Source organism: Ranitomeya imitator, chromosome 2, assembly GCF_032444005.1.
Source record: "Ranitomeya imitator isolate aRanImi1 chromosome 2, aRanImi1.pri, whole genome shotgun sequence".
Taxonomy (NCBI): Eukaryota; Metazoa; Chordata; class Amphibia; order Anura; family Dendrobatidae; genus Ranitomeya; species Ranitomeya imitator.
Genome location: NC_091283.1, coordinates 630,752,370 through 630,773,915, shown reverse-complemented (window position 1 = coordinate 630,773,915; position 21,546 = coordinate 630,752,370). Strand labels below are relative to the sequence as shown.

At 44.1% G+C, this 21,546-nt stretch overlaps 1 pseudogene; it reads right to left on the bottom strand.

The window, feature by feature from the left end:
• Positions 1–746: 746 nt before the first annotated feature.
• The window catches only part of LOC138666764 (zinc finger protein 271-like), a 112,970-nt pseudogene continuing 92,170 nt past the window's right edge, over positions 747–21,546 (bottom strand).

Below are 21,546 nucleotides of genomic sequence, written 5' to 3'. Positions count from 1 at the left end.
CTAATACTATGGCCTGGGATTCAGAGGTCTGCTCCAAAGCTTCTGTGTCTGCTAGTCAGCAGAGTAGCCCACCCATGAAGCAAGCTACACCGTCTGTTTATCTAAGTAATAATTTTTATCTGCAACTAGCCCAGGAAATCCTTTTGGGCCTAGTAGCATTTTGTGCTACTCAGCAGAGTACCCCACCCATGAAGCAAGCTGCACCGCCTGTTTATCTAATGACTAATTTTTAACTGCATCTAGCCCAGGCAATACTTTGGGCCTAGTAGCAATTTCTGCTACTCAGCAGAGTACCCCACCCATGAAGCAAGCTGCACCGCCTGTTTACCTAAGTACTATTTTTTAACTGCATCTAGCCCAGGAAATCCTTTGGGCCTAGTAGCAGTTTCTGCTACTTAGCAGAGTACCCCACCCATGAAGCAAGCTACACCGTCTTCTTCCTTTCTCAATCTAACCCCTCGGCTCTGGGGTGTCCGCTCTCCCTCCAGCTCTCTTTTTTTCACAGGTGCACTACAGCGTTTATTCACACTGTGGCAAATCTTTTGGGCCCAGGCATAAGAAGTTGTCGAGGTAATGGATAATATGTGCCAACAAGAAAAAAGAGAAAACTTGGCTAAAGAAGCCGTAGCCAGCTCACCAACCAGACCATCAGGCACAGAGCACGGGAGTTCGTCCTGACCCAGACACCAAGCAGCAGCAATTTCGAAAGATGTGGATACTCCTGCTCCAGTAAAATGGTAAATTTCTTTATTAATCCAACGTAGTCATAAAAAGGTAATCCTTACAGATGGTGGACAATACAAGTGATTGCAAAGATTATGGCAACGCGTTTCGATCGCTATAGATCTTACTCATGCCTATAGGCTTCCAAAGAATGAGTGCTACACATATAATATTCATAGACCTATCATAGGCCTCACATTTGTCACATGATTGACTAGGAAGGTCCTGAAATGACATATATTACAAAGCCAAAATACAATTATAAAACTGCACATAAAAAACATTAAAATGTTATCAATAATGGTACAGAATTTAGTTTCTTTTGTTCCCCTTGATAAAGCGGTGCTTCTGCCACGCGAAACACGCATCGAGGTCTGCCTACACCTGGCCCAGGGTCCTCTAGCTCTGCCTTCGGTAAGCTTTACCTCTATGATGTCTCCTTTTGTGCTACTACTAACATAATGACATAATGACTGGCTTGTAAATGGCGATCTTACCATGGTGTACTGACACTTTACTTACTGATCTTTATACATATGTATGTGGGCATGTGCAATGATGGACTTCCTGGACATCTCTGTTTCTATCCTGTAAATGTATCCTATTCAGTATTCTGGTGTTACTTTTTGATTTATATATTTGGTACTCTTATTAATAAAAATAATTTTTATACCTAGTTGCTCAGGTGTCTCCTTCTCTTATGATTTTTGGAGTGGTTATTTGTTCTTTCATGTGGGGGGGGGGGTCTTTTCCTATCCCTATTTTTATGACATTTGAAAAGTCTCTGAGGTTTTGCTATTTATTTTTTAATTCTATGAGGTTGTCACACTCGGGTGTTAAGAGCCGTAGCCAGTCCGTGATTGGACCAATTTGCACTTATTTCTGCATGAGCTCTAAGGCCACATTCACACATCAATTGTTTTTTCATTTCATTAGTAATTTTCACCAGGGTCTGATAAAAATGTAATAGTTGACTCATGTGAAAAAAAAAAGTTTCTCCACCTTCTCATCAGTAAGGGAAAAATAGAGACCACCTGGAGGGTATCCGAATGCTGTCAGATTTTTATTTTTTTTTACACTGACCAATAGACTTGCATTGTCCATTTTGATCCAACACTGATCAATATCGGACATGCAGGTGCTTCTCACAAAATTAGAATATCATAAAAAAGTTAATTTGTTTCAGTTCTTCAATACAAAAAGTGAAACTCATATATAGTCATTACAAACTTAGTGATCTACTTCAAGTGTTAAGTTCTTTTAATGTTGATGATTATGGCTTACACCAATGAAAACTCAAGTCATTATCTCAGTAAATTAGAATACTTTATAACACCAGCTTGAAAAATTATTTTAAAATCCGAAATGTTGACCTACTGAAATGTATGTTCAGTAAATGAGCTCAGTATTTGGTGGGGTCTCCTTTTGTATAAATTACTGCATCAATGCGGCGTGGCATGGAGGCAATCAACCTGTGGCACTGCTGAGGTGTTATGGAAGCCCAGGTTGCTTTGATAGCATCATACAGTTTGTCTGCATTGTTGGGTCTGGTGACTCTCATCTTCCTCTTGACAATACTTTAAGGTCAGGTAAGTTTGCTGGCCAATCAAGCACAGTGATACTGTTGTTTTAAAACCAGGTATTGGTACTTTTGGCATTGTGGACAGGTGCCAAGTCCTGCTGGAGAATGGAATTTCCATCTCCAAAAAGCTAGTCGGCAGAGGTAAGCATGAAGTGCTCTAAAATTTCCTGGTAGACTGCTGTGCTGACTTTGGTCTTGATAAAGCACAATGGACCTACCCCAGCAGATGGCATGGCTTCCCAAACCATCACTGACTGTGGAAACTTCACACTAGACCTCAAGCAGCTTGGCTTGTGTACCTCTCCACAATTCCTACAGCCTCTGGGACCTTGATTTCCAAATGAAATGCAAAATTTACTTTCATCTGAAAACAACATATTAGACCTCTGAGCAACAGTACTGTTCTTTTTCTCCTTGACTCAGGTAAGATGCTTCTGGTGTTGCCTATTGGTCATAAGTGGCTTGACACAAGGAATGTGACACTTGTAGCCCATGTCCTAGATACGTCTGTGTGTGGTGGCTCTTGAAACTATGACTCCAGCAGCAGTCCACTCCTTGTGAATCTCCCCAAAATTTTTGAATGGCCTTTTTGTAACAATCCTTTCAAAGCTGCGGTTATCCCGGTTGCTTGTGCACCTTTTTCTACCACACTTTTTACTTCAACTCAACCTTCAATTAATATGCTTGGATACAGCACTCTGTGACCAGCTAGCTTCTTTAGCAATGACCTTTTGTGACTTACCCTCCTTGTGGAGTGTGTCAATGACTGCCTTCTGAACATCTGTTAAGTCAGCAGTCTTCCCCATGATTGTGGAGCCTACTGAAACAGACTAATGGACCTTTTTAAAGGGACTCTGTCACCTGAATTTGGAGGGAACAATCTTCAGCCATAGGGGCGGGGTTTTCGGGTGTTTGATTCACCCTTTCCTTACCCGCTGGCTGCATGCTGGCTGCAATATTGGATTGAAGTTCATTCTCTGTCCTCCGTAGTACATGCCTGCACAAGGCATCTAAATGAGGCATTAAAGGAGTTGTCCGATCCAAATCGATGAGTCTTCAGTTACTCAGTATGACTGCAAACTTATGAATCCACCAGCACACACACACATTGTACGCTTCAAGGATCCGCCGATTTCTGAGCCGTGACCAGAGGATATGTATGAATTCTGCATACTTCCGGCCAGAGCTCATCCAGTGGGTGCAGCCTTGCTCCACACACTTGTATTGAGTGAGGCCTCGCCCTGTCTAGTGACACGGCCGTCCAGTATGCGTGGCTGACTAGAGGGCGCAGCCTCGCTCCATAAAAATGTATAGAGCGAGGCCGCATCCACTGCATGGGCTCTAGCTGGGAGTATTTTCATACCCTCCAGTCACGTTATATTGCCTTGGCCGCCGCCTCAGCCGGTGTCCATTAAATAGCTTATTCGTTGCCCATTGAACTTGACCCAGGTAGTAGGTTTTTCAAAAACTGTATCTTCAGAATCTTCATCCCCCTCCTAGGGGTGCAAAGCCCCACGGTAGGCTAGTTGACCATGGAGCACATTAGTTTAATGGCAACCCCATTTGCTTCTTTCCAGAGTAGGACAGTTCCGAGAGATGTGTTAGGCCGGCGTCACACTGGCGTTTAAAACGGCTGAGTGCAATGCGATAAAAAAATCGCATTGCACTCGGACCAATGTTAACATATGGGGCCGCTCCCATCAGCCGACTTTTTGTCGGCCGTTTTCCTCGGTCCAAGACAATCGCAGCATACTGCGATTGTCTCGGACCGAGGAAAACTCTCGGCTCACTCGCACCCATATAAGCCTATGGGTGCGAGTGAGACAGCGCACATCACTCGGATATCATCCGAGTGATGTGCGTTATAAGCGGACCCCAGCAATGGAGGAGATGGAGAAATTCATTTCTCCGCCTCCTCCGCAGCTGTGTTCCGATCCTCCCTGTGCAAGAGAATTGGAGCACAGACGCATGACACTTGGCTCCTGCACTGCTGCGAGCAGGAGCCGAGTGTCATTAGCATATCGCATCCGATGATCTCGCATCGGATGTGATACACCAGTGTGACGCCGGCCTTACCATCTTGTCCCGGTCCAGGAACTGGTGAATCCCCGCAGCACATAGTGTGTGCAGACTTATTGATTTGGACCGGACAACTCCTTTAAGCTGAGCATGGTTTTGATGATTTTATTATTTTTTTTTACTACCAAACATGGAACAGAGAATGTACCCAAAACCCACACTTGTTTCTGCAATATCGCGCCGCGTGGCCTGACTATTAGGTCGTGTACACACAATGTGATCACATAGTGGGTTTTTTGCAATTTTTGTAGTAAAATGCAGCAATTTTACCACATTTTTGACAAATCACCGCAAAAAAAACAAACTTCAGGAATGCATCATGTGAGCACAGCCGTAATCTCTAGGCAATTTATGTAATCTTTGTTTTTATAGTTGGGTGGGATCGATAGACTGAATTTCAGTAGATAACACTTGGATCAAACACTGTTTGATGAAACCTTTATAAAATTTGGGTCACGTGAGCAGTTTCTTCCGTGTGTGGATTTTTTGATGCCTAGTAAGATCTGATCTGGTACTAAAGCATTTCCCACATTCTGTACAGAGAAACGGCTTCTCACCAGTGTGAATTCTCTGCTGGTCAATGAGTCCGCATTTATGTGCAAAACATTTCCCACATTCACAACATGCAAAAGGCTTCTCTCCTGTGTGAACCTTTAAATGACGAGCAAGAGCAGATTTGTTGGTAAAGCATTTCCGACATTCGGAACAAGGAAACAGATTCTCCCCTGTGTGAGTTCTCAGATGTTCCACAAGACCGGTTTTATGAATATAACCTTTGCCACATTCTTGACATGAAAACAGCCTCTCTCCTGTATGACTTTTCTGAAAGCTCAGATTTATGAAAAAAATATTTCCCACATTCTGAACATGGAAACGTCTTTGTTCCTATGTGATTTTTCCAGTGTTTATTAAGATCTGATTTTTTGCTAAAACATTTTCTGCAATGTGGACATGAAAACAGTTTCTCTACTGTGTCACTTGTCTGAGGTTCAAGGAGATTTGGTTCCTTAGCTAAAACTATCCTGTTATATGAAAACAGCTTTTCCTCTGTGTGGACTTTCTGATGTCTAACAAGGTTAGATTTCAGGAAAAAGCATTTTCCACATTCAGAACATGAAAACGGTTTGTCCCCTGTGTGACGTTTCTGATGTTTAAAAAGATCTGATTTGTAGACAAAACATTTGCCGCAATCTGAACACTGAAACATTTTCTCTCCCGTGTGACTTTTATGATGTCGAATAAGAAGCGACTTCCGGGAAAAACTTTTCCCACATTCTAAACATGGAAACGGCCTTTCTCCTGTGTGGCTTCTCTGATGGTCAACAAGACCTTTTTTCTGGGTGAACAGTTTTCCACATTCTGAACATGAATATGGCTTCTCCTCCAAGTCGATTTCTTGAAAAGAGTTTTGGTTAAAACATTTCCCGCATTCTGTGCACAAAAACAAATTTATGCTGGTGTTTTGTGTAAAGCATTCTCCATTTTCTGAATACTTAAGTGGCCATTCTCCCATGTATGAAGACTGGATGAAGTTACCACAGTCACTTTCAGAGGATGGATATATTTGACCTTCTATATAACTTGTACTTTGTGTTACAATTTTTGACTGCTCAGAAAACAATTGTTTTTCATTAGAGGGATCAGAATGTATTGATCCGTCTTGACGAAGTGAACAGATATTAGGGGTAATGAGATTTCCTATAAAAGCATCTTTAGTGATATTGTTCTCTTTTCCTCCAAATGTTGAAGATAACAAGATACGTCCTTCTGGTTCCTTCTTATAGCCATCTGCTGAGAAGAAAAGCGATGTTGTGATTTTTTATTTTTAATAAAATGTCAGTCTTTTTTTTATCTATTTATTATATATTAATTTCTTATTTTTGCTTTATCTGGCAAAATTCAGCTATTCCTCATGGGTATAAAGGGGTAGTCCACTACCCAAACAACCCCTTCTCAATCACTATGATCTCTCTTCATAAAATAATCACAGTTATACTCATCTCTGGTGTCAGCACTGACACTTCCAGTACTGGCCTGTATGTCACGTGAGCCCTGCAGCGTTGACTTCATTCTCCCTTTCCTCAGAAAAATCAGACATCCAGAGGAAGTGAGACAGCATTTGCAGCTGTTACTTCCTCCAGATATCAGTTAAGTCGGGAGGCAGAGGACAATGAGGGTATGTGCACACATAGAATGGTCCACTGTGGATTTTCTGCAGCGGATTTGATAAATCCGTAGGGCAAAAACTGTGCGTTTTTCCTGTGGATTTACCGCAGTTTTTGTGCGGATTCCACTGCGGTTTTACACCTGTGGTTTTCTATTGTGGAGCAGGTGTAAAACCGCTGCGGATTCCGCTGCGGAATGTTAACCGCTGCATTTCTGCTTGTTTTTTTCCGCAGCATGTGCACTGCGGATTGCGTTTCCAATAGGTTTACATTGTACTGTAAAGTCATGGGAAACTGCTGCGGACCCGCAGCAGCGGAAACGCTGCGGATCCGCAGCAAAATCCGCAGCATGTGCACATACCCTGAAGCATCTGCTGATTAGATGCAGGGCTCACGTGACATAACGTCACATTAACCCCAGGAAAGCCAGTGCCAACACCCCTGCAATGGCGCCTGCACCGGAGGCAAGTATAGCTGTTATTATTTTCTAAGGAGGGAGCAACGTGATTGAAATCTATATGCAATCTATAGAGAACAGACAATAGCTTTTGAGAAGAACATTTCTAACATTGTTCCATCTATGCATTAAAAAAAAATCAATAAAGAAATAAGTTTTGAAAACAAATCCTCTTTTAAAAGTATGTCTAGAGAAACAAACTGAAAGTAATTGAACTGCATCAAGTAACTGAGTAAATCTGACATGGAGGAGGACTTTGAGGATCCTAGTTAATGATAAACTTACCAGGAGCAGCCAGTGCAGGGCAGCGGCTGCCAAGGCAAACAGGATCATGGGGTGCATTAAAAGGAGTCTGGATACACATGATGAGAGCATTATACTGCCTCTGTACAAACATCTGGTTTGACCGCACATGTAGTACTGTGTACAGTTTTGGGCACCGGTGCTCAGGAAGGATATAATGGAACTAGAGTGAGTACAAAGGAGGGCAAAAAAATTAATAAAGGGGATGGGGAACTACAATACCCAGAGAGATTAGCAAAATTAAGATTATTTAGTCTAGAAAAAAGATGACTGAGGGGCGATCTAATAACCATGTATAAGTATATACAATACAAATATCTCTGTGAGGATGTGTTTATACCAAGGAAGGTGACGGTCACAAGGGGGTATTCTCTGCGTCTGGAGGAGAGAAGGTTTTTCCATCAACATAGAAGAGGATTCTTTAGGCTATGTGCACACGTTCAGGATTTTTCGCGCTTTTTGGGCCGTTTTCCGCAGAAAAAAACGCATAAACGCATACATAAGCATCCCATCATTTTGAATGCATTCTGCAATTTTTGTGCACATGATGAGTTGTTTGCCGCTAAAAAACGCATTGCGGTAAAAAACGCAGCATGTTCATTAATTTTGCGGATTTTTTGCGTTTTTGCTGCTATTTATTGCATTGGGAAGCTCCGGAAAAAAACGCACAAAAAATGCGCGAAAAAAGCATGCGCATTTCTTGCAGAAAATGTCTGGTTTTGTTCAGGAAATTTCTGCCTAAGGCTATGTGCACACGCTGCGGATTTTGCTGCAGATCCGCAGCGTTTCCGCAACTGTGGGTTCGCAGCAGTTTCCCATGAGTTTACATTACAATGTAAAGCTATGGGAAACAAAAAACGCTGTGCACATGCTGCGCAGAAATGCAGCGGTTTACATTCCGCAGTATGTCACTTTCTGCGGATTCCGCAGCGGTTTTACAGCTGCTCCAATAGAAAACCGCAGTTGTAAAACCGCAGTGAAATCCACAGAAAAACTGCGGTAAATCCGCAATAAAACTGCAGCAAAAACGCAGCTTTTTTGCCCTGCAGATTTATCAAATCCACTGCGGAAAAATCCGCAGTGGACCATTCTACGTGTGCACATACCCTAAGGCTGCCGTCACACTAGCAGTATTTGGTCAGTATTTTACATCAGTATTTGTAAGACAAAACCAGGAGTGGGTGATAAATGCAGGAGTGGTGCATATGTTTCTATTATACTCTCCCTCTAATTGTTCCACTCCTGGTTTTGGCTTACAAATACTGATGTAAAATACTGACCAAATACTGATAGTGTGACGGCAGCCTAACTGTTAGACCAGTGAGAATCTGGAATTCGTTGCCTGAAGAGGTGGTGATGGCGAACTCAGTCGAGGGGTTCAAGAGAGGCCTGGATGTCTTCCTGGAGCGTAACAATATTGTATCTTACAATTATTAGATTTAGAAGGACGTAGATCTGGGGATTTATTCTGATGGAATGTAGGCTGAACTGGATGGACAAATGTCTTTTTTCGGCCTTGTTAACTATGTTACTATGTAACTATGTATTTTCATGTATTTTAATTTTTGTATCTACATTAGTTTTAAAGTGTCAAAACGTAAAATGAAAGCAATGAGGTGGTATAAGAAAATTATATTTTTGATGCTTAGCCCCATTTTGATACATTTGGTTTCATTTGATCCAAAACACAAACAAAATTAAAGGTGCAACAAATGTCTCATAGTTCAACATCATGTATTTAATTACATATTACACATTAAAGAAAAAATTGTAGGCACAATCACTCAGTGGAGAGCTATAGAAAAATACACAGGTATAATAAGCATTTCACTGTAATCTGCAAATGTCTAAGGGTATGTTTCCACGTTCAGGAAACGCTGCGTTTTTGACGCTGCGTTGAGCCGCAGTGTCTTTTAATGCATAGTGGAGACGGGATTTCATGAAATCCCGTCTCCACTATGCATTAACCCCTTCAAGACCCAGCCTATTTTGACCTTAAAGACCTTGCCGTTTTTTGCAATTCTGACCAGTGTCCCTTTATGAGGTAATAACTCAGGAACGCTTCAACGGATCCTAGCGGTTCTGAGATTGTTTTTTCGTGACATATTGGGCTTCATGTTAGTGGTAAATTTAGGTCAATAAATTCTGCATTTATTTGTGATAAACACGGAAATTTGGCGAAAATTTTGAAAATTTCGCAATTTTCACATTTTGAATTTTTATTCTGTTAAACCAGAGAGATATGTGACACAAAATAGTTAATAAATAACATTTCCCACATGTTTACTTTACATCAGCACAATTTTGGAAACAAAATTTTTTTTTGTTAGGAAGTTATAAGGGTTAAAATTCGACCAGCGATTTGTCATTTTTACAACGAAATTTACAAAACCATTTTTTTTAGGGACCACCTCACATTTGAAGTCAGTTTGAGGGGTCTATATGGCTGAAAATACCCAAAAGTGACACCATTCTAAAAACTGCACCCCTCAAGGTACTCAAAACCACATTCAAGAAGTTTATTAACCCTTCAGGTGCTTCACAGCAGCAGAAGCAACATGGAAGGAAAAAATGAACATTTAACTTTTTAGTCACAAAAATTATCTTTTAGCAACAATTTTTTTATTTTCCCAATGGTAAAAGAAGAAACTGAACCACGAAAGTTGTTGTCCAATTTGTCCTGAGTACGCTGATACCTCATATGTGGGGGTAAACCACTGTTTTGGCGCACGGCAGGGCTTGGAAGGGAAGGAGCGCCATTTGACTTTTTGAATCAAAAATTGGCTCCACTCTTTAGCGGACACCATGTCACGTTTGGAGAGCCCCCGTGTGCCTAAAAATTGGAGCTCCCCCACAAGTGACCCCATTTTGGAAACTAGACGCCCCAAGGAACTTATCTAGATGCATAGTGAGCACTTTGAACCCCCAGGTGCTTCACAAATTGATCCGTAAAAATGAAAAAGTACTTTTTTTTCACAAAAAAATTCTTTTAGCCTCAATTTTTTCATTTTCACATGGGCAACAGGATAAAATGGATCCTAAAATGTGTTGGGCAATTTCTCCTGAGTACACCAATACCTCACATGTGGAGGTAAACCACTGTTTGGGCACATGGTAAGGCTCGGAAGGGAAGGAGCGCCATTTGACTTTTTGAATGAAAAATTATTTCCATTGTTAGCGGACACCATGTCGCGTTTGGATAGCTCCTGTGTGCCTAAACATTGGCGCTCCCCCACAAGTGACCCCATTTTGGAAACTAGACCCCCCAAGGAACTAATTTAGATGCCTAGTGAGCACTTTAAACCCTCAGGTGCTTCACAAATTGATCTGTAAAAATGAAAAAGCTATTTTTTTTCACAAAAAAATTCTTTTCGCCTCAATTTTTTCATTTTCACATGGGCAGTAGGATAAAATGGATCATAAAATTTGTTGGGCAATTTCTCCCGAGTACGCTGATACCTCATATGTGGGGGTAAACCACTGTTTGGGCACTCGGCAGGGCTCGGAAGAGAAGGCGCGCCATTTGACTTTTTGAATGGAAAATTAGCTCCAATTGTTAGCGGACACCATGTCGCGTTTGGAGAGCCCCTGTGTGCCTAAACATTGGAGCTCCCGCACAAGTGACCCCATTTTGGAAACTAGACCCCCCAAGGAACTTATCTAGATGCATATTGAGCACTTTAAACCCCCAGGTGCTTCACAGAAGTTTATAACGCAGAGCCATGAAAATAAAAAATAATTTTTCTTTCCTCAAAAATGATTTTTTAGCCTGGAATTTCCTATTTTGCCAAGGATAATAGGAGAAATTGGACCCCAAATATTGTTGTCCAGTTTGTCCTGAGTACGCTGATACCCCATATGTGGGGGTAAACCACTGTTTGGGCGCACGGCAGGGCTCGGAAGGGATGGCACGCCATTTGGCTTTTTAAATGGAAAATTAGCTCCAATCATTAGCGGACACCATGTCACGTTTGGAGAGCCCCTGTGTGCCTAAACATTGGAGATCCCCCAGAAATGACACCATTTTAGAAACTAGACCCCCAAAGGAACTAATCTAGATGTGTGGTGAGGACTTTGAACCCCCAAGTGCTTCACAGAAGTTTATAACGCAGAGCCATGAAAATAAAAAAAAAATTATTTTCTCAAAAATGATCTTTTAGCCTGCAATTTTTTATTTTCCCAAGGGTAACAGGAGAAATTTGACCCCAAAAGTTGTTGTCCAGTTTCTCCTGAGTACGGTGATACCCCATATGTGGGGGTAAACTACTGTTTGGGCACATGCCGGGGCTTGGAATTGAAGTAGTGACGTTTTGAAATGCAGACTTTGATGGAATGCTCTGCGGGCGTCACGTTGCGTTTGCAGAGCCCCTGATGTGCCTAAACAGTAGAAACCCCCCACAAGTGACCCCATTTTGGAAACTAGACCCTGAAAGGAACTTATCTAGATGTGTGGTGAGCACTTTGAACCCCCAAGTGCTTCATAGAAGTTTATAATGCAGAGCCGTGAAAATAATAAATACGTTTTCTTTCCTCAAAAATAATTATTTAGCCCAGAATTTTTTAATTTTCCCAAGGGTAACAGGAGAAATTTGACCCCAATATTTGTTGTCCAGTTTCTCCTGAGTACGGTGATACCCCATATGTGGGGGTAAACTACTGTTTGGGCACATGCCGGGGCTTGGAATTGAAGTAGTGACGTTTTGAAATGCAGACTTTGATGGAATGCTCTGCGGGCGTCACGTTGCGTTTGCAGAACCCCTGATGTGCCTAAACAGTAGAAACCCCCCACAAGTGACCCCATTTTGGAAACTAGACCCTGAAAGGAACTTATCTAGATGTGTGGTGAGCACTTTGAACCCCCAAGTGCTTCATAGAAGTTTATAATGCAGAGCCGTGAAAATAATAAATACGTTTTCTTTCCTCAAAAATAATTATTTAGCTCAGAATTTTTTATTTTCCCAAGGGTTACAGGAGAAATTGGACCCCAAAAGTTGTTGTCCAGTTTCTCCTGAGTACGCTGATACCCCATATGTGGGGGTAAACCACTGTTTGGGCACACGTCGGGGCTCAGAAGGGAAGTAGTGACTTTTGAAATGCAGACTTTGATGGAATGGTCTGCGGGTGTCACGTTGCGTTTGCAGAGCCCCTGGTGTGCCTAAACAGTAGAAACCCCCCACAAGTGACCCCATTTTAGAAACTAGACCCCCCAAGGAACTTATCTAGATATGTGGTGAGCACTTTGAACCCCCAAGTGCTTCACAGACGTTTACAACGCAGAGCCGTGAAAATAAAAAATCATTTTTCTTTCCTCAAAAATTATGTTTTAGCAAGCATTTTTTTAGATTCACAAGGGTAACAGGAGAAATTGGACCCCAGTAATTGTTGCGCAGTTTGTCCTGAGTATGCTGGTACCCCATATGTGGGGGTAAACCACTGTTTGGGCACACGTCAGGGCTCGGAAGTGAGGGAGCACCATTTGACTTTTTGAATACGAGATTGGCTGGAATCAATGGTGGCGCCATGTTGCGTTTGGAGACCCCTGATGTGCCTAAACAGTGGTAACCCCTCAATTCTAACTCCAACACTAACCCCAACACACCCCTAACCCTAATCCCAACTGTAGCCATAATCCTAATCACAACCCTAACCCCAACACACCCCTAACCCTAACCACAACCCTAATTCCAACCCAACCCTAAGGCTATGTGCCCACGTTGCGGATTCGTGTGAGATATTTCCGCACCATTTTTGAAAAATCTGCGGGTAAAAGGCACTGCGTTTTACCTGCGGATTTTCCGCGGATTTCCAGTGTTTTTTGTGCGGATTTCACCTGCGGATTCCTATTGAGGAACAGGTGTAAAACGCTGCGGAATCCGCACAAAGAATTGACATGCTGCGGAAAATACAACGCAGCGTTTCCGCGCGGTATTTTCCGCACCATGGGCACAGCGGATTTGGTTTTTCATATGTTTACATGGTACTGTAAACCTGATGGAACACTGCTGCGAATCCGCAGCCAAATCCGCACCGTGTGCACATAGCCTAATTCTAAAGGTATGTGCACACGCTGCGGAAAACGCTGCGGATCCGCAGCAGTTTCCCATGAGTGTACAGTTCAATGTAAACCTATGGGAAACAAAAATCGCTGTACACATGCTGCGGAAAAACTGCACGGAAACGCAGCGGTTTACATTCCGCAGCATGTCACTTCTTTGTGCGGATTCCGCAGCGGTTTTACAACTGCTCCAATAGAAAATCGCAATTGTAAAACCGCAGTGAAATGCGCATAAAAACGCGGTAAATCCGCCATAAATCCGCAGCGGTTTAGCACTGCGGATTTATCAAATCCGCAGCGGAAAAATCCGCAGAGGACCAGAATACGTGTGCACATTCCTAACCCTAACCCTAGCCCTAACCCTAACCCTACCCCTAACCCTAACCCTACCCCTAACCCTACCCCTAGCCCTAACCCTAACCCTAACCCTATTCTAACATTAGTGGAAAAAAAAAATTTTCTTTATTTTTTTATTGTCCCTACCTATGGGGGTGACAAAGGGGGGGGGGGTCGTTTATTATTTTTTTATTTTGATCACTGAGATAGATTATATCTCAGTGATCAAAATGCACTTTGGAACGAATCTGCCTGCCGGCAGATTCGGCGGGCGCACTGCGCATGCGCCCGCCATTTTGGAAGATGGCGGCGCCCGGGAGAAGACGGACGGGACCACGGCTGGATCGGTAAGTATGATAGGGTGGGGGGGGACCACGGGGGGGGGAATCGGAGCACGGGGGGGGGAATCGGAGCGCGGGAGGGGTGGAACGGAGCGCGGGGGCGTGGAACGGAGCACGGGGGGGCTGGAACGGAGCACGGGGGGGTGGAACGGAGCACGGGGGGGGTGGATCGGAGCACAGGGGGGGTGGATCGGAGCGCAGGGGGGGTGATTGGAGCACGGGGGGGTGATTGGAGCACGGGGGGAGCGGACACGAGCACGGGGGGGAGCGGAGCACAGGACGGAGGGGAGCCGGAGCAGTGTACCGGCCAGATCGGGGGGGTGGGGGGGCGATCGGAGGGGTGGGGTGGGGGCACACTAGTATTTCCAGCCATGGCCGATGATATTTCAGCATCGGCCATGGCTGGATTGTAATATTTCACCCGTTATAATGGGTGAAATATTACAAATCGCTCTGATTGGCAGTTTCACTTTCAACAGCCAATCAGAGCGATCGTAGCCACGAGGGGGTGAAGCCACCCCCCCTGGGCTAAACTACCACTCCCCCTGTCCCTGCAGATCGGGTGAAATGGGAGTTAACCCTTTCACCCGATCTGCAGGGACGCGATCTTTCCATGACGCCGCATAGGCGTCATGGGTCGGAATGGCACCGACTTTCATGACGCCTACGTGGCGTCATGGGTCGGGAAGGGGTTAAAAGATGCATGCGGCATACCCGCGGAAACGGACATGCGGCGCGTCTTTTAAGAACGCAGCATGTCCTTACAATGCTGAGACAACGCAAGGACAACGCAGGTGACCTGTCAGTGACCTCAGGTGCAGATTTGGTCAGGATTTTACCTGCATAAAATCCTGACCAAATCCTGATGCAATCCTGAGTGTGGACACATACCCATAGGGTATGTGTCCACTTTCAGGATGGCCGGCGGTATCGTCGGAGCGGCTTTGCCGCTCTGCGGTAAGCCCCGCCCCCTTTCTGGGACGCGATGATGCCGGATGTGTTCATAGCACACATCCGGCATCATCGCTCCCCACTATAGGGCCCTGTGCTATATCTTGCGGTGACGCAGCGTCGCCGCAAGATATACGGACATGCTGCGATCTGAAAAGACGCGCAGCATGTCCGGAGTCGCAGGGCCGCCGCGTGCGTGTTACCACGCATAGTGGAGACGGGATTTCATTAAATCCCCTCCACTATGCTGTAACATCTGGACGCTGCGTGTTTGACGCTGCGGCTCTATGCAGCGTCAGACACGCAGCGTTTCCTGCACTTGGAAACATACCCTAAAAGTCTAATTCCAATTGGAAAATACATCTGAAGACCTGCTTGTATGACAGCACTGCCGTTTGTGTTTGGGATATCATTAGAATGGGTGTGTCTCTGACATTGCTTTTGTCTATTAGCTGTTTGTAAATTTGGTACAATATATATATATATATATATATATATATATATATATATATATATATATATATATATATATATATATATATATATATATATAAACTCCTATTATATTTTGCAAGATTATTATACAAAAGATGTTCCTCTTACCTAGGGATGTGAGGATCTCATGGTTCTCCATCATGACATCCTTGTACAGATCCTTGTGCTCTTCTATATACTCCCACTCCTCCATGGAGAAATGGACAGTGACATCCTGACACCTTATAGGAACCTGACACACAATGATACAGTCATCATCCAGACACATCATCCCTTGCGTTACTGTATAATGCCCCAGCATTCCCAGCAGCGCTCACCTCTCCAGTCAGCAGCTCAATCATCTTGTTGGTGAGGTCCAGGATCTTCTGATCATTGTTTCTGATATGTATAAGTGAGTGAGGTGGAAGCTCTATGAGGGGTCTCTGGGTTGTGCTCCATCCTTCTGATACAGCAGGACAGCTGCTGGGGGTCACACACTGACTAGATGTCTTTTTTGCTACTGTGCAATCCTGCAGATGGAGAAATCACATTATTTATATTCAGAACCTCTCATGTCTCCTCCTATGCCACATTTGTTATTAATAGAGATGACATGTTTCATAATTCCCAGAGCCCCTCACCTCTCCAGTTAGCAGGTAGATGATCTCCAAGGTGAGCTCTAGTATTGTCTTTCTGTACTTGTCCAGTCCCGTTGGGTCAGTGAAGGAGAGAACCATTGTGTGTGGTGCAGACTTCAGCATTAAGCAATCCTGACTGCAGGCACAGGAATAGAAAACAGTGGAGATATTGAATATTGCAGTGTTTGTATGAGCTTAATTTTTGTGTAAACTGAATTATGGGCAGAATAAGTCGTTAGAGCCTGCTAGTAATGAGAGAAATTACTCTGGATTAGATAACCTCAAATTACTAATATAAATTTATGGGATATTGGTAAAAGGGAACCTATTTCCTCTGCAGGTGTGTAGCTTCCATCAGAATCAGAAGCCAAAATCAGCTGTCTTGCATGGTTAAAGGAACACTGTCACCTGAATTTGGAGGGAACAATCTTCTGCCATGGAGGCGGGGTTTTGGGGTTTTTGATTCACCCTTTCCTTACCCGCTGGCTGCATGCTGGCTGCAATATTGGATTGAAGTTCATTCTCTGTCCTCCATAGTACACGCCTGCGCAAGGCAAGATTGCACCTTGTGCAGGCATGTACTACGGAGGACAGAGAATGAACTTCAATCCAATATTGCAGTCAGCATGCAGCCAGCGGGTAAGGAAAGGGTGAATCAAACACCCGAAAACCCCGCCTCCATGGCTGAAGATTGTTCCCTCCAAATTCAGGTGACAGTGTCCCTTTAAGGGCTCATGCACACAACCATATTTTCGTTCCAAGTGCTATTTGTTAAAATATGAATCACACTAAGACCAATATTAATCAATGGGCAGTGCAGATGAGTGATTATTTTCACTAAGGCCTCTTTCACACTTCAGTCTTTTGGCGCCAGTTTGAATCCGCCGTTTTCATCAAATAGCGGATCTGCCATTTTTTTTTTGCGGATCCGCTATTTTCCCCATAGACTTGCATTAGCGACGGATTGTGGCGGATGGTCGTCCGTTCCATCCGCCATGTGACGGATCCGTCGAAATTTGGCGAACGTCATCTACACATTGACGGACATAGCAACGTTTTTTGTCTGCGCCGAAATGGCGGTTCGCGACGGATCCGTCGTGTCCGCCATTTCCTAGAATGGCCGCCTATGGGCGACGAATCCGTCGCGACCGTCATTTGGCGGATCCGTCGCCCCAATCCGCTTTTTCAATTGGGCATGCTCCAAAAAGTACATACTTTTCCCAGATACACGGATGCGTAAAAAAACCCGGATCCGTTAGAACCGTTTTTTTCAACAATTGTGACGGATCCGTCAAGATGTCGGAGCAGACTGACGCCAAACAATTGAAGTGTGAAAGAAGCCTTACTGAATCTGCATGTGAAAAAAAAAATAGAAAAAATATTGCAGCATGTGCTAGATTCTTTCATAAATCAGAAGAGTCACCCATTGAAGTCTATAGGTGTGAGAATTTTTTTTTTTTACCATACATTGAAATTCTGTAACATTGGAAACTTTAATTGTCTTGTAAATGATTAACAGCTGCTAATGCAAAAAAAAAAAAACGGATTGTACCCGGATGACGAGCGAGAAACAAATTGTCCTGCTATTTTGGATGCAACTCTGAACAACTTTTTATACTGTCATGTGAACTTACCCTAAGACTCAGCAATAATTTCCCAGACATTGGTAGGCTTTAACCCCTTAATGTTGTTTCCACTTTTGTCTTTTAGTATATAAAAATAGGACATTTCCTCTCTTCTACAGATTTATGGCTCCATAAATATTTATTTTATTCGCTTATATAGCGCAATTCATTCCACAGAACTTTACAGACATCACTGTCCCCAATTGGGCTCTCAATCTGAACTCCCAATCAGTATGTTTTTAGAGTGTGGGAGAAACCCACACAAACACGGGGAGAACATACAAACTCCATGCAGCTGTTGTCCTTGGTGAGTTTTGGACCCAGAACCATAGAGCTGGAAAGCTGCAATGCTAAGCACTGAGCCATGGTGGCTGTGGCACAGGTCCACAGGTCTGTGGCTAACGGACCGGAGCCGCAATACCTGCCTGTTACCTGTTGACATTTTTGGCACCTCTTTTAATTAGCCGGCCCGGCATGTCACCGCTATGCAAGGATGATGTCGTACCAGGCTAGCTAATAAAAAAAAGCCAAGTATGCCATGAGGCAGGAGGCATTCATCACGGCTCCAATTCAGAAGCCAGACATTTCTGTCATGGCCGATGGACTGGGTTATGTGAATCGATTTGCACCAAATCTTATTAAAACCACTTTGCTAATATTGTATACCGTATATACTTGAGTATAAGCCGAGAATTTCAGCCCATTTGTTTAGGCTGAAATTGCCCCTCTCGGCTTATACTCGAATCATACCCAGAGGTTGGCAGGGGAGGTGGAGTGGCAGCTGTCTAAGCATACTCACCTGCTCCTGGCGCGGACCCTGGACGTCCCTGCTTCCCCGGCTTCGGCAGCTTCTTCCTGTAGTGAGCGGTCACATGGTACCGCTCATTACAGTAATGAATATGGACCCCACTCCACTCCCATGGGGGTGGAGCCGCATATTCATTACTGTAATGAGCGGTACCATGTGACCGCTCAATTCAGGAAAAAAGCTGCCGTGCCAGGAGCAGGTGAGTATAAGAAGTGTGCTATATTCACCTGCTCCCCGTTCCACCGTCGCCGGCCGCCGCTGCGTCTTCTGCATCCTCTGCACTGACACTCAGGTCAGAGGGCGCGGTGACGCGATTAGTGAGCACCACCCTCTGCCTGAACAGTCCGTGCACAGGACGGGGAAGATACAGCGGTGGTCAGCGCTGGAACGCAGAGCAGGTGAATATAGCAAGTGCCGGGGGCCTGAGCGATGAGAGGTGAATATGTGATTTTTTTAATTTTTTTTATCACAGCAACAGCATATGGGGCAAATGACTTGTATGGAGCATCTTATGGGGCCATAATCAGCATTTATAGAGCATTACAATGGGCAAATGACTGTATGGAGCATCTTATGAGGCCATAATCAGCATTTATGGAGCATTACATGGGGCAAATGACTGTATTGAGCATCTTATGGGGCCATAATCAGCATTTATGGAGCATTACATGGGGCAAATGTCTGTATGGAGCATCTTATGGGGCCATAATTAGCATTTGTGCAGCATTATATGGGGTGTATTTTGTATGGAGCATCTTATGGGGCCCATCATAAACTGTATGGAGGATTATATGGGGCGTATTTTGTATGGAGCATCTTATGGGGCCATCATGAACTGTATGGAGCATTATATGGGGCTCCTGGTTCAATATGGATATTCAAAAACACTTATCTTACTGATGTCTAAATTAATTTTATTTTCATTGGCATCTATTTTTATTTTTAACATTTAGCGGTAGCTGCTGCATTTTCCACCCTAGGCTTATACTCGTGTCATTAAGTTTTCCCAGTTTTTTGTGGCAAAATTAGGGGTCTCGGCTTATACTCGAGTATATACGGTATGTCCCTCTTGTACCACCAAAACAGCATTAATCTATCAAGGCATGGATTCCATAAGATCCTTGATGGTATCTAGCACCAAATCATTAGCAGCTGATTTTATACGTCCTATAATATGTGCGGTGAGCTCTCTATGGATCAAATTTGCTTTCCTAGCACATCCTACAGATGTTCAACCACGCTGAATTCTGACAAACGTGTTCTGTTCCTCTTATCAATCTTACACAGTTTCTACGTTTTGACTAGTGATGAGCGAACGTGTTCGGATAATGTTTCCGGTGTTATCTGTGTAACTTGGGTGTGCTCATATATTATGTCGAGTCCCTGTGGCTGCATTATTTGCGGCTGTTGGACAGCCTGAACACATGCATAAATTACCTGTTTGTTAGCCTCAACACATGTGGGGATCCCCTAACAGCCATGAATCATGCAGCCACAGAGACTCAAACATATTAGCCAAGCATGCCCAAGATACTGAGATAACACTGGAGCATGTTGGGAGAAGATGTTATCCGAGCACGTTCGCTCGTCACTAGTTGTGACAATTTATCCTGATGAACAAGCCATGTTATGCCACGGGGAGGCTGAACATGCAAGTAACAAACTCATGAATTCTAGGTCTGCGGTTTCCCAGCAGTACATTGCCCATTTCACCCACCTTCTTGCCTTCTCCTAGAGAGCACCCTAAGGTGTTCGATACCCTTAGCTCCAGTCTGGGTTTCATCCGGGATAATGAAGCACTGACATTCACAGCCAGGAAACTCACCATGGAGGCTGATAACCAAGCACTGGAAGATTAATGTCGCAGCTCTTTAAGGTCTTGAGAGAGATGTCACATGCTCTTTTGGGTCTTCAACCTTAGACTCGAGCTATGGATCAAAATGCAAGGAAGAGCCTGTGGTCATGGACACACAGCTGATAGCCACTGTAACTAGATGGCCAGTGTTCTTCTCATCACCTGTGTAAGGATTTCACTCACTCAGCTGCGACGGCTGACACTCAGGAGACGTGTTCCTTTAAAGTTCTCTGGGTTTATTGCTTCATAAACCATGTTGCAAACAACAGAAAACAAATAGCCTTTGGTTCAGGTAAAGAAAAACAAGTGTCCAGTTCATCCGGCTCAGTCCTGAAGCCGTAACACACTCAGGAGGGTTTCACCTCCACACATCTCTGCTGTGTAAAGGATTAGCCAGTCTTATAAAGAGCTAACCCCACCCAGTAACCCATCACATGATTAGCCATGTGGTCTGACATTACCACAGGTCCTGAAACACATATACAAGATTATGTGCAAGAAAGGAATACTCCGGGCTACATTACAGCAACCAGGCACTTATGTGGCACATACCTCCCATCGACTACAAACCCTTTAGCCATGCTACATACCTCCCCCCTCTGCCTAAAGCCGTGGGGCTTGGCACTTTCCCCCACTAAACAAGGGATTCTCGATAGGGCATCCGCATTGCCGTGCAGCTTTCCGGCCCTATGTTCCACATGGAAACTGAAGTCCTGCAGGGCTAAGAACCAACGGGTGACTCTAGCATTTCTTCCTTTCGTTTCTCTCATCCACCTAAGCGGGGCATGGTCAGATACCAGTCTAAATTTACGTCCCAGCAGATAGTACCGCAATGTGTCCACTGCCCATTTTATGGCCAAGCACTCCTTCTCAATGACTGAGTAGTTCTTTTCAGATGAGGACAGCTTCCTACTCAGATAGAGAACAGGATGCTCCTCCCCATGTAGTTCTTGGGAAAGGACTGCTCCCACCCCAACATCTGAGGCATCTGTCTGAAGAATAAACTCTTTCTTGAAGTTTGGGGCCATCAGAACGGGTTGCTTACATAAAGCCTCTTTCATTTCTTGGAAGGCTGAATCTGTTTCTTCGGACCACTTAACCATTACTGATTTTGTCCCTTTTAGCAGGTCAGTCAGAGGCGCCGCCATTGTGGC